This window comes from Marmota flaviventris, chromosome 13, assembly GCF_047511675.1.
Source record: "Marmota flaviventris isolate mMarFla1 chromosome 13, mMarFla1.hap1, whole genome shotgun sequence".
Classification (NCBI taxonomy): Eukaryota; Metazoa; Chordata; class Mammalia; order Rodentia; family Sciuridae; genus Marmota; species Marmota flaviventris.
This window is the reverse complement of record NC_092510.1, coordinates 17,529,353-17,546,984: the sequence shown is the minus strand read 5'-3', so window position 1 is coordinate 17,546,984 and position 17,632 is coordinate 17,529,353.

The following is a 17,632-nucleotide window of genomic DNA, read 5'->3' as shown; positions in this document are numbered from 1 at the left end:
AAGGCAGCAGGAAAATTCTGCTATGTTTGGAACATTTTTTGACAAGATGAATCTAGTGTTTTGGTGATTTCTATCATGGTTTACTAGCTCTACTGTATTTTTCCACGATGAAATGGGAATTTTCATATCTAGTGACTATGAGCACATTGAAAATAAGTACAGTTTTAACTTCAGACCCTCTATAAAACTTGGCATATGGATATTTGTTGTTGAACTGAACGAAGACCCACTTCCTATCATCCAAAACACTTCCATGTGCTGCAGACTAAAAATACTCTTTTGTTGCAAAGAGCTGCCCTTAATCCAATCAATCTATGTATTAGCTATCTATTGCTGTCTAATAAATTACTACCAGATTTAAAGGCTAAAATCAATAAATGTCTAGTGTCTCAGAGTTTCTTGGTGCAGGAATCTATGAGCAGCTTAGTTGGGTGGCTCTGGCTCAGGATCCCTCTAGAGGTCCCAGTTAAGCTATTGGTCAGGACTTCAGTTTCTTAAGGCTTTGATTGGAACTGAAGAATTATCTTCCAAGATGACTCTGGTGGGCTGTTGGCAGGAGGCTTCAATTTCTCACTTTATAGACTTTTCCACAGGCATGCTTACACCAAAGCAAGTCAAGAGAGAGAGAGAGAGAAATATGGAGCAGGGGAGTGAGAAGAAAAGGGAGAAGGAGAAGTGGGGCCAGTGCAGAGGGGCAAGGGGAAGCACCCGTGCACACACATAAGCCACATGCTACCATGTTTTTAATAATTTAATCTTGGAAGGGACAACTCATTGATTCTGTTATATTATAGTCCCTATATGTGAATCACCAAATATAGCCCACACTTTAAATGGGAGGGAATTAAGTTCCATCTGTTGATGGGAGAAGTAGCAGAGAATTTGTGGACATAGTTTTAATATCATCACAATGCATGTGGCTATAGTTCTGACTTTACAGAATCATTTATACTCCTTTGAATTGTTTACTACATAAAGTAATATATAAAAAATCAAAACATTATATATAAACTGTTTCTTTGGATCCCTCCTCTGACATGATTCTTGTAAACTCAGAAGTTTTGGGTAAAACAGTTCTATGATACTGATGCATATTGTTCTGGAGGTTTCACTTTGTCTTATACTCAGAAGACATCCGATATTTTGTGTACATGTGTATTTATACACAGTGTCATATTGCATGTATGTTTGCCTCTCTTGTCTTTTTTCACTCAACAGGTGGTGAGTGAGCTATAGTCATGTGTGGTGTGATGCCGTTTCAGTCAATGCCAGTCTATATATATGGGGGCAGTACCATAATATCATATTGCTTAGCGATTTTGCAGCCTTTGTAGTTTGTGTAAGTACATTTCATGTTTCAGCAATGATGATATCACCCAAAGGTCAATTTCTTAGAATGTATCACTGCTGTTTAGTGATGCATCATTGTACTTGAATTTACCTTTTTCATTTAAACTACTACAAAGTATTGCAAGGTACAGATAGTCCTAAATCTATTTAGCTATTTCTCTATTGCTTAATATTAGGAATATAGGCTGATTCTAGTCCTTAAAATGACAAATGGTGAGCCCTATTTAGAAGTTCTCCAAGGAAGATACCAAAAAGTGGAGTTGTTGGGACAAATTTTATTAATATAATAGATATCCCTAAAAGGAAATGTAGGGGCAAATCCATTTTCATTTATCTTTTTATTTTCCAGAAAATATCACTATTTCCTACAATCTTTTTTCAGGTTCTCCTGGCTAGCCCTTTAATAATAAAGATCCAAGACCAGGAATAGATGAATAGTTGGTATGAATCATTGGGATAGAAGGTAGACTCTGGTGAAAGGACTATACACATGTTGGCCATCCTTTCCCCCATCTCCTGGTGTTCATGCCTTTATGTAATCCTACCCCTTGAGTGTGGGCAGAATATGTGACTTGCTTCTTTTTAAAAATTTCTCCTTTTTAGTTATACATGACAGTAGAATGTATTTTCATATATCATACATATATAACTTCCCATTCTTGTGGTTGTACAGGATGTGGAGTTACACTGGTGTGAACTCTTTCTAACTGATGCCATGTGACGTTATTCTGTTTTATGTTTTGTTAAATAGGCTCTGCCTTGCTAGATAACTTACTTTAGTCTTTATCTTCCCTTTTGACTTTGAAGAAACAAACTTCTATGGATCCCAGAGGTAAAAAGAAATGAAATGCTTCCAAAAACCACATATATAGGGTTATGTTAGTCAATCTTACATCTCTATGATCAAAACACCCAATAAGAACAACATAGAGGAGGAAAAGTTTATTTTGAACTTATGGTTTCAGAGATTCAGTCCATAGTTGGTCAGCTCCATTGCTCTGGGTCTGAGGTGAGGAAGAACATCATGGCAGAAGGGCATGGTAGAGAAAAGATACTCAGCTCATGGTGTCCCCAACACATAGAAAGAGGTGAAGGTGTTGCAGGGAAGATGCACCATTCAACGACATCCACCCCCCCAGAGCCCACCTCCTCTATCCATGCTCTACCTGCCTACAGTTAGCACCCAGTCAGTCCATTTGAACTAATATGGGCTTGTTATGTTTCAGTTCCCATAATCTAATCATTTCACCTCTGAATATTCCTATATTAACATAGGAGCTTTTGAGAGACATCTCATCCAAACCATAACTTTATTCATGAGCTTCTGATGAAAATTCAGCCTTGGTTGACACATTTATCATAGCTATGTAGGACATTTAGTAGAAGATCTGATCTAATAGACAATAAGCCACTAAGTTTGTGGTAATTTGTTATGCCGGATAGATAGCTAATACACATGGCTGTAGTGGAATTGTCTTTTAATCTCTCTTTTTAAACTATTAATGAACACCTTTCTAGTATTGAGCTTTCTTCTTTAAGTCACATATTAACAAAAAGGATAATTATATTAATCAGCTACTGTGGCTTAAAAAACACTTCCAAACTTCAGGGACATACCATAACCATTTCTTGCTCATGCATCCACAGGCAACCAGGATTAACTAATTAGGGCTGGGCTGTATGAACTGGGATGCAAGCTATATGTTGGATGCAGGTCTTCCCCCATGAGTCTTTCATCCTCCTTGGGCATGTTCCTCTCTCTCAAGACGAGCAAGATAGCAAGCCCAGTTATGAGAATACATTTCAGACTATGCTTGAGTCAGGAGTGTTAATATCCTATTGGCCAAAGCAAGTCTTGCATCTACACCTAGAGCCAAGGGGCAGAGAAGCACACTCCTTAGACCCCAAGGTCATAGCATAGTGGGTGATGGACTGGTGGAAGAACTTGGGGCAATGAGTCAATCTTTCAATGAAAAAAACCCTGGATTGGGAATCCAGACATCTGGGTTCTAACATTGCATTCCAATATAATCTTTAGCAAATTAGTTAATCTGTCTAGTTCTCAGATTCCTCATCTGTAAATTGGCAGGTAATAGAAAATCAAATTCAGCTTTGAAAATAATAATTGAGTATCTTCTATGAGCAAGGAGCTACTTACTGTGGTAATAAAAAAGTGAGTATGAGCTTGTTCTCAGGTCAGAGGATTTGTGGAAATACACAAAAACCATATAGATGAAAACAAACTTAAGTCATCTATTCAGAGCTTTCTATAGCAAGGGGGTTGACCACTATCTCCTGTGTTTGGCAGACTCAAAGAGAAGATAGAGGATTAAGAAAGTTTTATAATGAACAAAAGAGAATACTCCCGGATTAGAGTTTTGGGCATGGGGAGGCTGGAGTCTGGACAAGTAGAAGCCCAGCAATCTTTTATATTGGTGTGGGGAACATATTTGGTTTTCTCTGGTTGGTCACCATTTGAAAATAGAGGCAAAAACTAGGGGAGCTGGTGGTTACTCACCTGGTCTTGACCATTGTGAATTTATTGCTACAGAGGTTGTGGGCTAGAGAGTTCTATTGTCATGAATGGTCTGGCCATTGTCTATTTTATATATTAGTCACTGAACTAACAGTGTATTTGTTTCTATGGCTTCTATAACAAATTAACAGAAACTTGGGGGGACTTAAAACACATTTGTTCTTTCATAGTTCTGGGGGATAGATGTCCAGATCAGTTCCACTGGTTTGAACTCAAGGTGTCTGTAGGGACTGCTTCCTCTGGAGGCTCAGGGAAGATTCTGTTCCTTGGCTTTTCGAGTCATACCATTCCCGCGTTTGAGTCTTCATTACTCCTCCTACCTCTGCTTCCATGGTCACTTTGGTCTCTCCTCTTGTGTTCCTCTAATATCCCTTGGCCTTTCTCTTTTAATGATACTTGTGATCACATGTAGGTCTGTTTTAATCTCCATGGACTGAATGACTGAATGACATAGACTGAATGACTCGAACAACAGATACTTGTTTCTCACTCTTCTGGTAGATGAGAAGTCCAAGCTCAGAACACCAGCAAGGTTAGGCTCTTGGTGAAGGTCCTTGTAAGGTTTACAGATGGCTACCTTCTTGCCATAACCTCCCATGATAGAGAGAGGGAAAATGTTGCTGGGCATGGTGGCACAAGCCTGTAATCCCAGCAATTTGGGAGGCTGAGACAGGAGGATTGTCCATTCAAGGTCAGCCTCAGTAATTTAGTGAGGCCCTAAGTAATTTAGTGAGAACCTGTGACAAAATTTAAAAAAAGAGAGAGAGAGAGAGAGAGAGAGAGAGAGAGAGAGAGAGAGAGAGAAAACTTATCACTTCCTTTTCTTATAAGGATACTAATTAAATCATGGAACCTCCCTCCTGATCTTAGCCAAACTTAATTACCACCTAAAGGTTATGCTTCCTGGTACCATAATGTTGGAAGTTAGGGCTTCAGCATATAAATTTGGGGAGGATATATTCAGTCCATAGCAGGATCTATCAGATAATCCAGGATGATTTCTCTACCTCAACATCTTTAATGTAATTGTATTTGTAGAAACTTTACCATATAAAGTAACATTCATGGGTTCCAGGGAATAGGACCTGTATATATCTTTGAGAGTCATTATCAGCTTACTACAGTGTCTTTAAACTCTGGTCCAATGGTTCTCAAATATCCTCCCTGGACTAAGACCCTAATCACCTGAGACCTTGTTAGAAATGCAAATTCTCAGAAGACTAAGACCTATTCAATAAGCAATTCTAGGGGAGGAGCCCACAGTCTGCTTTAACAAGCCCACCAGATAATTCTGTTGCTCACTGATATTTAATAACCATTGTCTCAATTTAGTATTCTTTTCTTAGCACTGTGGTGCCCAGTCTAAAATATGCTTTTGTAAATATGTTTGTTCAGAGATTCCCAGAAATTTCTCAACTTGATTTTAGCTTCTAAGCCATTTCTGATGAATAGATAAATGTCTGGAATAACATTTCAGAAGAAATAGCACCATGATTGATTAGCAAGGACTGTCATACAGGGGAGGGATAGTGGTGCCATCAGCCCCACACACTTCACATTATGACTATATTGCAGAGAGAGGCATTTATATTGTTCTTGGCTTGTATTATTTTATATTGCATTTGCAACCTTGGTAATTTTAGGAGAGATCTCATTTTGCATTAACCATGAATATCTACATGAGTAACACAAAGCAAAACAAAACAGCTAAAAGGACATAGCTTGTTTTTTTTTTTTCTTTTTAATCCAAAGCTGCAAACAGTTCTGTGCTGATGGAAAGTTCTTTTTTTTTTTTTTTTTTTTTGGCAACTAGACCTGGAGGGCCTGGGCTTGAATTCATTCCCCTCCCAGGGGGCTATCCCTGGGGCTCTGTTCCACACCCACGGAGGACCCTGTGGTTGCTTTTCATAAGCTGCCATAATTTTCAAAGCCCAAAGGGCTCATAATCAGATTTGGGAAAGCTGCTCTATTTGTAAGCATCTGAGTCTGCCTTTCAGAAGGTTTTTCCCTAAAGGGAGCGATGACTGACAGCAAAGACATCCTTTTTTTCCCCCCACTTGGGGATAATCCTTTGTTTAGCAGGTCTTTATTGTTGCAAAGGAAGTTTACTTAGCTTCTGATCCCATTGGACTGATTCAGCAACTGCCCCTCCAGCCACTCCATCACCATCTCCACACAGACAAGAGCACACTTCAGAGATGGGGCAGAGTGCTAGGGAAGTAAACCAGTGCAGATTTATATTTTAAGGCAGATCTTTCTCTTGTTAGGCTTTTGCATTTTGTCCTTATACCTGCAAACCTAGAATCACACAAAAAAGAACTATGTTCAGTAAGGATATAGCAAAAGGCATTTTTCTGCAAGGATAGGCAGTGCACATTGTATTCTTACCACCTGAACTCTGCCTCAAGAAAAGCTCCAATATCTGAAGTTCAAACTCTGAGTCACACTTAGCTTGTTAATATTAGTCAAACAGGTCTTCAGGAAAGCTCCTCTTCTGGATGCCTTTAACTTCATGGTGTATCCTTTCTTACGCTTCTCCCTTTTTAAAATCTGGTCAGGTTGAGACCCATTGAACCCTATTGCTTAACTGTTTATTGGTTTGGTTCCTGCTCTTAATCATTTTTTTTTTTATCAATTCCCAATGTCAGTTTCCTTTGTTCTTAAATAGCATCCTTTCACAAAAGAAGAATATTCTACTGATCCATTGGTAATATTTTATAAGAAAATAATAATACTAATTGTAGCTGTGTCAGCACTCTCCTACTGTAACACATACTTGAGATGATCAACTTATAAAGAGAAAAGGTTCATTTTTGGCTCATAAGTTTAGAAGTTCCAGTCCATGATTGATTGGCCTGATAGCTTAGGGCCTGAGTTGAGGCTGAAGTGCACAGGGGAGTAAAAACTGTTTATCTCATGGCTGAGATGGGAGGAAGGGGCTCGCATCCTGTTTTTCCCTTTGAGAACATTTTGTAATGGTCTAACCCCTCCACCCCCGCCCCTGATAAACCTGTCTCCCTCTCCTGCTTTTGGGTACTGGGGATTAAATCCACTGAGCTACATCCCTAGTCCTTTTTATTTTTAATTTTTATTTAAGTAATTTATTTATTTTAAATATTTTTTTTAGTCATAAGTGGATCTTTTATTTCATTTATTTATATGTGGTGCTGAGGATCAAACCCAAGGCCTCACACATGCCAGGCAAGTGCTCTACCCCTGAGCCACAACCCTACCCCTTATTCTTTATTTTGAGACAGGATATCACTAAGTTGCTGAGCTGCCCTCAAACTTGCGATCCTCCTGCCCAGCATTCTGAATTGCTGAGATTACAGGTGTGTGCCACTATATCTGTAGACTTTAAAGTTTCCACCACCTGCTAGTAAGGACAAACTACAGACCAAAATTTAACACATGGGTCTTTGGGGAGCATTCTAGACCCAAACTATAGCTGTAGTTAACATTATTGAGTACTTTACTGTATGTCTCACCCTTTTCTAAGAGTTTTCCATATAGTAACTAATTCACTCTTTGGAACAACTCTATCTGCTCAGCAATATTATAACTTGCAGTTTAAATATCAGGACACTAAGACTCAGAGAGGTGAAGTAACTTTCCCAAGGTTACATGGAATGTTTCATTTAAAATAAATAAATATATATATATATATATATATATATATATATATATATATATATATATATATATATATTTAGCAGTTTACCCTAAGTACATCATTGTCTTTTGTTTGACCAAAAGGGTCATATGTCTAAGAGGAGACTCTTCAGTAGATCATAAAAGAAAGCATTCACATTGTGATTTTATTGCTAACCATGCTTTATAGGCCTTGGCCTGTTGAAATATCAAGCTCCAAACAGCTGAGCTAACTGACCAGTAACTGGTCATATATTTGTGAAAAGGAAAATAAACTATCTTCATTCCCAACTAATAAGGATTTCAACAGCCAAATGATATTTCTTATTTCATGGCTGAAGAACTCAAATGATTTTTCCCTCATTAGCATAGTTCCTTCAAACTTCTTTTCCTTATCATCATTTAGGGCAGAGATACTCTTTTAAGTATATGGTTCTGCTTCATTGACTTTTAAGGTGCCACTGATTCCAGTTTCTTGGATAGAGCCAAATGTCTTAATAATCAATGGGTTCTTAACACTTTTATCTAGGTTTTAACATTATCAGAGACTCAACTCACAAATAAAGCACAAGACTGTTTTTTGTTTCAAATGCATTTTTAGTCTTCAAGATTGTTCAATTTGAATTGTGAGAGGGAAAAATCACCCTATCTAGTAATTCAAGTAACTTTGTGCAAGAAAGCAATTGAAGATTATGGTCAGATGTTAACACATGTCAGTTCTTTCTTTTCTGCCTTGAAATCCAAGGCAAAAGAATATGACTCAGCTTCCCCTGGGGCAAGTATTTTGGCCGTCTTGGTGCCCCAAAGCACCTCACAGATGTTTGTGAGATCATCTGAGGCAGAGCTGAGCCTCTGGGATCACACTCTTCATAGATTGTAATTCTAGATGGGCAAATGCTGTTGCATACTGTATTATGTCATTGTTCCACATATTTCTGACTACAGGAAGAAAGCCAAGGAGAACTAATCATGATTTCCTGTATAGAGGATGATGTTGGACTTGGAATATACTCCACAGGTGTGGGAACATCTGTAGCTATCCAGCAGTGGTTTCCATAATAATCCTTTATAAGCTTAAGTAATTTCACTTTCCACTAATCTAACTGTATTGATGGAATGGAACTAGATCAGAGGAATAAATACCAAATACAACTTTTTACTTTTGGTGAATTCTCTAATCAGAATTTTTTTTTCACTTGAGGACATACTTATAGAAATATCAGATTACAAAACAGCAAGATGACAATGATCGTTTTTGTCAGTTTCTGAAGTTTTATGGTAAAAATTAGATATTCTTTTGGACATTCTTACTAAAATGTGAGAAGATGAAGCTGCTGCTGCTTCTCCTCCCCCTCCCCTCCCCTTTCTTTTCCTCCTCCTCCCTCTTTCTCCTCTTTCCTCTTTTCTTCCTCTTTCTTTCCCTTATCCCACTTCTCCCCCTTTCCCCTCCTCCTCTTCTCTTTCTCCTTCTCCTTCTCCTCCTCCTCCTCCTCCTCCTCCTCCTTCATCTTCTCCTCCTCCTCTTCTTTCTTCTTTTTTGAGGTGTATTGAGGTGAGCATAGCCATTTCCAAAATTGGCAGTCCATGAAAAGCAGGATGTTATTTTATAGTCCATATTACCAAGAACCTAAGTCTGAAGGCAGGAACAACCAGAACATTAATGAATTTTGTTTACTTTTTCTTTTTCTTTTTGGGAAGGGCTAATTGCTAAGTTGTTTTAAGTAAAACTTGCTTGCATAAGGAACAGAAATAAAAATCAATTTGATTTCAAAGAATATTTCTCTCATGTTTGTTATCCGGAATGAGTAAATCTGGACTTGGATTCTTTATTTCAATGGTTTGGTGCTACCTTCTTGGACCTATAAGGCATGATGCATGTCTAGTTTGGATTCTGCATCCAGGGCTAAACAAGGAGATGAGCCTGGGTTTTAGCAGAGCACTTTTCAGTCATAAGTCCTAGAAGTTGTTCTTTTATTTTTCCCCAATATACAAATGCTTGCTTTTCAATCAGGACTTGATTCATCTCCAGAAAGTTACCAAAATAAACTCACTATCAGTGAGATCATAGGAAAATATTGCCCAGGTGTCCCAGCAAGTAGGGAGGTCATGATCTTTAGCTTCCTCTCACACTTTCTTTCCTACAATTCCCAAGCTAGAGTCTCTAAATGAAGATATTGCCTTTAAGTGCCCTTAGGAATTTAAACAGATTGAAACTTCCATGGTGTTTACTGAATGGCTTTTAAAAATAGGCATTTAAAAGAGCTGAGGAGGGAGCAAAGGAGGGAACCTCCTTCAACATGGCTCAATAGTTCTTGGTTAACCATAAAAAGTAGATATTTTAGGGTGTTAGATGTTATAAGCTGGTTTAGCAATCTAGAGGCAGCTGAGACTAATCTGTGTGTGGGGGGTTAACCCTGTCAGTTAAAAAAAAAACTATGTATGTATGAGAATATGTACCTCTGTATATGCATTGCATTTATTTATAAATTATATAAATGTTCTCCATACCAACATAAAATGTACATTAAAACAAATGTGAAAATAGAAAATGCAGAGGGATGAAGTGAAGACTAAAAATTAATAGAAGTTCAAACATTTTCCTACCATATACCAATATACTTTACTGGAGTGTATTCACCCTTCTTTGGGGTACACTGTTCTGTAGAACACAGTGACACATATGGCCCTTGGATAGTCTAAGTCTAGTTACGGAGAGTGAAACAAACTTGCATGTGCAAACTGAAGGAACTTTAGACTGAGAGTTGGTACACAAGGGCCTGAATCTGTTCCTGAGTGACTCAGAAATGACACATGAATTGTTTTGACAAATGGAAACAAAAGGGGTTGAGTTCAGTAAAGTTACTCTGAGGTTCTTTGCAAATCTACTAACCTACGTTTTTGGATAGCAGCATTTCGTGGACCCTGGGCAAAATGCCAGAGGCCTGGGAAACTGGAGGAGTAGTATAGACTTAGAAATGGGTGAGATTCAGAGTGAGGCAGAAGGAGGAGATTCCCAGCTGGGGAGGAGGTGGCTACAGTAAATGACTAAGTCAGGAATGAAAACCACGGGAATGGGAAATGATCAAGCAGAAAAGCTAGGGGCTGTTGGGAAGTGTCTTTAGGTAGGTAAGGGTTGGATGGTGTGAGGGTTAATTTTATGTTTCAAGTTGGCTAGGCCACAGTGCCCAGATATTTGGTCACACATTTATCTGGATGTTTCTGCAAAGATTTTTAGTTAGTATTGAAATCAGTGGACTTTGAGTACAGCAGATAACCTACAATAATGTGGGTGGACCTTTTTCAATCAGTTGAAGCTCTTAACAGAACAGAGATTGGACTCCTCAAAGCAAGAAAAGATTCTGCTGATAGATTGTCCTTTGGACTTGAAATTCATCTCTCCCCCAAGTTCAGCTTGCTTCTCAAATTTTAGACCCTCCAAACCTTCTCAACTGTGTGAATCAATTCTTTAAAATCCCAATCTCTCTCTCTCTCTCCTTCTACACACATGCACGCGCGTGTGCGCGTGCACACACACACACACACACACACACACACACCCTGTTGATTCCATTTCTCTGGAGATCCCTAAAACAAGGAGCATATTTGGGAACTCACAAATTGAAGCAGGGAAGTTAAGCTTGATGCTATAGATGAAAGTAAGTCACTCTGGTAATAGAATCATTGTATTGTTTAGGAAAAATAATTTGGTAGTGTTTTATGAAAGATGAATTGAAAGGAAAAAAGATTTTATAAATAATATAGTAAGTAGCCTGAAAAGCTGGTGCATGTATTTATTCAGTCAGTTAATGAAGCATTCAGTCACACACAATCTGCTTGGATGTACTTAGTATGATTCAGGGTGACAGATGAGGACCAGAGTCCCACCCTTTGCCTTCACAGGGATTTTGGAACTAAGAGAGGAAGACACATGCTAAACAAATACTCATAGTGGTTTTTTAATTAAAAAGTGTGTTAAATACTATTAAAATGAAGAGATTGATTATAAGGACAAGGATAAATTGATGATATAGTTCAGGAGAAGGCCAAGAAAGGGTGCATTTAAGAAAGAACAAAGGATAAGAGCATCATTTGGAGACAAACTTGAAATAAGGATCAATAGATTGGAAGAGTCAAAGAGAATCCTAAAACATTTAGACTGTGAGGAGAATGTCAGCTTCTCCACACTCTGGATTTTGGTGACTGTGTTGTCTAGGGTCACTTGTCATGTACTTCTAGCCTCTATATTTCCTATAAACTGTTAATCTAGAACCTTGATTGGATTCAAGCACAATTTTGTGGCTGGAACATATCACAGGTGGGTTCTTGTCCTTCCTACCAATTCCCTTCTAGTAGTAACTAGGTGCTTGATAGTATTTCTCTTTCTTGATGTTAGTATCCATCAGTGGCTTTAGGAATTTCCAGCCTGATGCATCCATTTCCTTATCAGTCTTTCACCTGATGTTATATCAACCACTGAGGGCCACGTAAGGGCTATCAAAGGGTGATTTTCTACTTCTGTGATTCCTTCTGGATTTATTGGCTAGAAATCCCACATCAACTATGTGGTTTTCCTGAAAAAAAAAAAAAAAGTTTAAATAAAGAAGGATAGAATAAATTTTTGATCCTTCTCTACTAGTGTTCATAGTGAATTGGTTGTCTGGCATCCTCCAGAGATGACTATAAGTTTTGTTTACTATTTTTAGTATGATGATTAATTTTATGAGTTTTAAGCAAAATTTATTTTTCAATCTATTATAGCCATTATCTTTTGATGCTCAAATTATTCCATCTTTGGCCACTTCTAATTGACTCCTATTCCTTTGAAACAACACAGTGGTTTCCATGGTTGCCTGATCTCAGGTGTGACAGAGGTTCTAGGCACACTCTGTATATTGCTTGTGCCAGACTTGGAATGAGCCATTTCCCTAATAGGCCATTTCCTGCTGGTTGGAATGGATATTTGGGAACCACTGGCTGGGCACAGCAAACATAATTAAGAGAGCTTCATTCCATCATAAGGATAATTTGGTGAAATCAGGTCATACACAAAAATCTTCAAAGAAATCCGAGTATATAATTTTATAAACCAAACAATGATTTGGCATTTGGTATTATGGAATCATTAGGAATTTGGCACTTCCTTTATAGACTGACTGACAAACCTTATATGGTTGTAAAAATTGAGACCTATTTTATAAGGCACACATGAAAATATCTTATTAATTTATTACCACCTCATGGATGCTAGGGTTCCATGGTATATTGCAAAGCTTTTCTCTTGTAGTGATAAATAATTTCTACAAGAGAGTCTTTATTAAAATTTGAGCTCTAAACTGCCTCATGTAATTATAAGATGATAAAACATTTGACATGTTAAAGAGAGAAGTTCCAGGTTAAGGATTTTTTCTTTTCACTTTGAAAGTAGTCCTTAATAATGTTACAATGCTTTTTAACTCTAATTTTAAAATAATGCAATTAAGAGACTAAAAAAAAACAAACAAATAAACAGGAAACTCCTCAATGCCAGCAGAATCATCCCATTGAGGATAGTATTATCTCATGGAAAGAGAGGCAAATGCCTTTTGTTATTGCCATTTTCCCTCAAAGTAAGAACCCTCACTGTTTTATGGTGAAAGTTAGTGTTCCAAAGAATGTTATTTTTATGAAGCTATTTGAGAATGTGATGTGGTTTTCACTACTTTAGATATCATTTTAGCAAAGTGATTTGCTGTTCTAATAGACCCCAGTATAATTAACTGCCAAAGGATCAGAGCGTGCCATTGAGAAGGATAGGTTCACAGTAGAAAAATTTGAAATGTGAAGCTTAAATCATTAGGCTTCAATCAGAGAATCAGAACCACTGGGGATGTATGAGAGGGATTTGGTCTTATGCCATTGTGGGGGCAGGTTAAAAAGTCATTGTGCCTAGTGTTCTGGTATTGGAGCAATCAGAAGAGAATGTGAGTAAAAGCTGGAGAGCAAGCACCAGCCAGGACCCATGAGCCAGGACTGAAAGTCTTGTCAGTCTCTCTCCCTCCTTTCAACCTCTTGGATGATCATAGGAACAAAGCAAGCACCTGGCCCAGGGGTTGGAGACAGTAAAGAACATCTGGGGCAGGAAGCAGCTACAGGGCTGGCTGCTGCTCTGTGTCAGTAGGAAGGTCTCCAAGAGAGAAGAACATGAGCTGTAATAGTGCCTAAGAGCCCAAAGCTGACCTTCTGAGTGCAATAATATTGTGGTTGTTACTGGGGAATGGAATTGATCAAATTGTATTGTTTTGTTGTATGCATGTATGAACATGTAACAATGAATTTTAATGTTATATATAATTATAATGCACCAATATAAAGGAAAAAATATGGCTATTGCTTTACTTCTAGTTTCCATTTCTCTCACAAAATCTTGTGTGCCCTCTTGATTATGTTTAGTTTTTTCTTAATCACATGGGTATGGAACCCTCATTTCTTTTCTTTTACTCCATCAATTAGGTATTACAGCTGGATCATGGTCTCCAGCAAATATTCTTAGCACTGAATTAACAGTGTTTGCATATTATTCCTTTCTTTTCACATTGCAACAACAGAGTTACATAATAAGGTCTTTCCTGTAGAGTCACCATTTTATGAATGGGGGAGATCCAAAGTAGTAAATTATAGTTATAGTGAAAACACATTTCTCCACCAGGGTGAAGATATGTGGTTACAACACTTCCTAGAATGAATAAAAAAACCCAAACAAACAGAAAATGCCTGTGCCAAGGTACCGGAAAATGGATGTGCTTGTGAGCATATTTGTGAAAACAACAGATAGTTTATTGTTGATGCTGAACGATACACAAGAAACCCACCATCTCATAAAGCCCATGATGAATTTAAAACATTCTTTCAGGTTTTATAGTTAAGCATAGCAACAACAATTAAGGTAATCTAATTAAGAACTTAGAATATGCCTTAATTCACATCTTAGCGACAGCTTTCACAGAAGAGATCAGACTGTTCAAAGGAGGTTCCAAATCCTTCGGAAGGTGACCTCTGTTCATTGGTTTGCTTCTGATTGTTAATCTTCTCCCTGGGAGTAATTTCCCCACTTCTGAAAGTTGACTTCTGTTCTGCCCTAACTAGCTCTGTGATAGTACTCATAGGCCCTGAAGCCCCAGCTGCCACATTTTGAAATGATAGGGTTGGACGTGGATGATTCCTAATGCTTCTAATGGCTTTAACGATATGTGTGACTATGACAGATTAAATAACCACTTTCCCATAACCATTAGGTTCTCTCTCCATGCTGCCAGAAGATAAATTTATGGCCCTTCATGACCTATAATTATCACTCAGCTTATTTCTGACTCCATTTAATACATACCTGGACTTTCTCTTTATTATTTCTCCTATCTAGCTCAGTTTCATATCCTTTCATTGTACTTGATATTATATTTGCAAACCATCTTAAATATCCTTCAGAAAATTGCAGGGTATAAATGCATACACATTAATTTAAATTTCATGATAAAGAAGATAATAATTATGAAAATCACTTCCCAATCACTGAACTTAAAGCAGGATTCTCATTATCTGAGGACTTCAGTTAGTTGAGCTATTCACAGTGTGGTGGGATAGACAATCTGATATGAATACAAGTAGCAACACCTCAGAGTGAGTGGGTGGGTTCTGCCTCAACTCTAGTCTGATTTCTTGGCTTCCCCCAAACATGCTAAGCTCCTTCCCAACTTCAGAACTTTGCTACCTGTGCTTCTATTTCCAGCTACCAACCCCTTTCCCCACTCCAAGTCATGCTGCAATACTTTTTCTCCCTTATACATTTATTTATTCTAGAATCTTTGAGACCCATTTCAAAGTCACCCCTATCTAGTGCATGTTGGATAAGCCTGCATTACATACTTCAGTACTTGAATTTGAGTTATCCTACACTTTTTTAAAAGTACAATATTTAGTATCTTAAGTCTTGTAAAAGCTAAGTTTGATGTGGTTTTCCTTCTGGATATACTATAATTTCTATCACAAAGGGTTGGAGCTCAATAAATATCTCTCACTTGATCTATAGTCATAATGAAAACAATGTAAACAAAAGCATTAGCTCCAAGAGTCTAAAAATATTTTGAAATCAGAGTAAAAAGTGGAGCAATGGATAATTTAATGGCCATTGCAAACCCCAAGTGTTTTCACTAAAAATATGAACTCAGTCATTTAAAAGTGGCTAATAGGTTTGTTTTTGTTCTCACCTAGGTTTCCATGATTGGCAGGTTCAGCATGAAATGTGAGTGCTCTGTAAAGCATAGCTAATACTGGAAATGTCTATTGTGGCTTGAGGTTAAGTATAATACCTGAACTTACACATCTTTTATGAGTTGCATCAGCCTGGGAAGGTGAGACTCCACATGGCATGGTAATTACCTATTTATCTTCTGCAATTTTGATAAAATATGGACCCGTACATTCACCACTCTTTTCCTAGACAAGACCCTTAGAACCAGCCTATGTGGTACCTCTGATAGGTAACTTGAATCATGAATACAACCCTTTGAGGATCAGAAGCATTTTTCTTTTTGTTCTGGGGACTGAACCTACAGGTACTCTACCACTGAGCTACATTCCCAGTCCTATCTATCTATCTATCTATCTACCTACCTACCTATTTATTTATTTATAGACAGGTTCTCACTAAGTTGCTGATGGTCTCAGTATGTTGGTGAGGGTGGCTTTAAACTTGTGATCCTTCTGCCTCAGCCTCCTGAGTTGCTGGGATTACATGTGTATGCCACTGTGCTTGGCCTACAAGAAACATTTTTATTTGCCCATGAATTGTCTTGATATTTTTGTTGATGGGAAAATAGTTCCAGAAAGAAGTTTTTTGAAACAGATATCAGGATCCATGGTTTGCTAACGTGGTCTATGTCAGAACCCATATTTAGCATAAGGTGCTACCCACCAGTAAGGTTAAGATTATTAGCACATTATTCTCTTACTTGACATATTAAACCACAATTGTCCTTTGAGAAACATAGTAAAATGCAAAAATTGGTGGTTGTCTCGTAAACATATCTGAGAGCATTTCAAATTATATATTTTTAAATAGAAAAAACTTACTCTTAGGATTTGAATATTTCTATAGTTTTGCTTCCAAGGTAAATATAGCTTGTGTGCATGTGCACATGTGTGTAAGCATGTGTTTGTGTGTATGGGCATGGGTGTCATGAAGTTCTAGATCAAATTGTTCCAGACCATTGTGTTGGCAAAAAGAAAAACTATAAATTATTAGAACAAATGTATTTTATTAGTATTATCATATAATTAGAATTTATACTCAAGCTGCTTTCTAAGAGTATTTGAAATACTAATACTATTACCATATTTAAAAAATTCTGCGGTGGCAATTGCTTTGTATGAGGCATTGTTTTTATTTCTATTTTAAAAAAGCCTATTTATATATTTATATTCTATTTATGCATATTGAATCATTTAACTGCCCCTGTTTTACAGATGAGATTAAAACACAGAGAAGTTACCTCATGATTACACAGCTTAGTGAGGAGCAGAGCCAGGATTCAAACCCAGGTAGTTTGGATTCAGAGCCTGAGTTTATGCTCTCTATAACTCTGCTGAATATGGGCATCTATGACAATTGAATAATATGTTGAAAAGAGGGGAGGGACTGGCATTGGCTGACATAGTTATTGTGATTAGATGTTCAATGTACACTAGCACTCTCTCATGCATGGTTTCACTTTCTGTGATTACCCAAGATCAACTACAGTATGAAAATATTAGTTGGAAAATTCCAGAAATAAACAATGTATATGTTTTAAATTGTGTACTATTCCTAGTAGTATGATGAAGTCTTGTGCCATCCTGTTCCATTCAACCTAAGACATGAATCATCTCTACGTGCGGTATATGCATGCTTTATGCTCTATCTGTCCATTAGTTGCCCAGTGGCTGTCTCAGTTATCAAATATACTGCTGCCATATCCCCATGTTTGTATTCAAGTAACCCTTATTTTATTTAAAAGTGGCTCCAAAGCACAAAAGTAGCAATTTTATTACAATATATTTTCATAATTGCTCAATTTTATTATT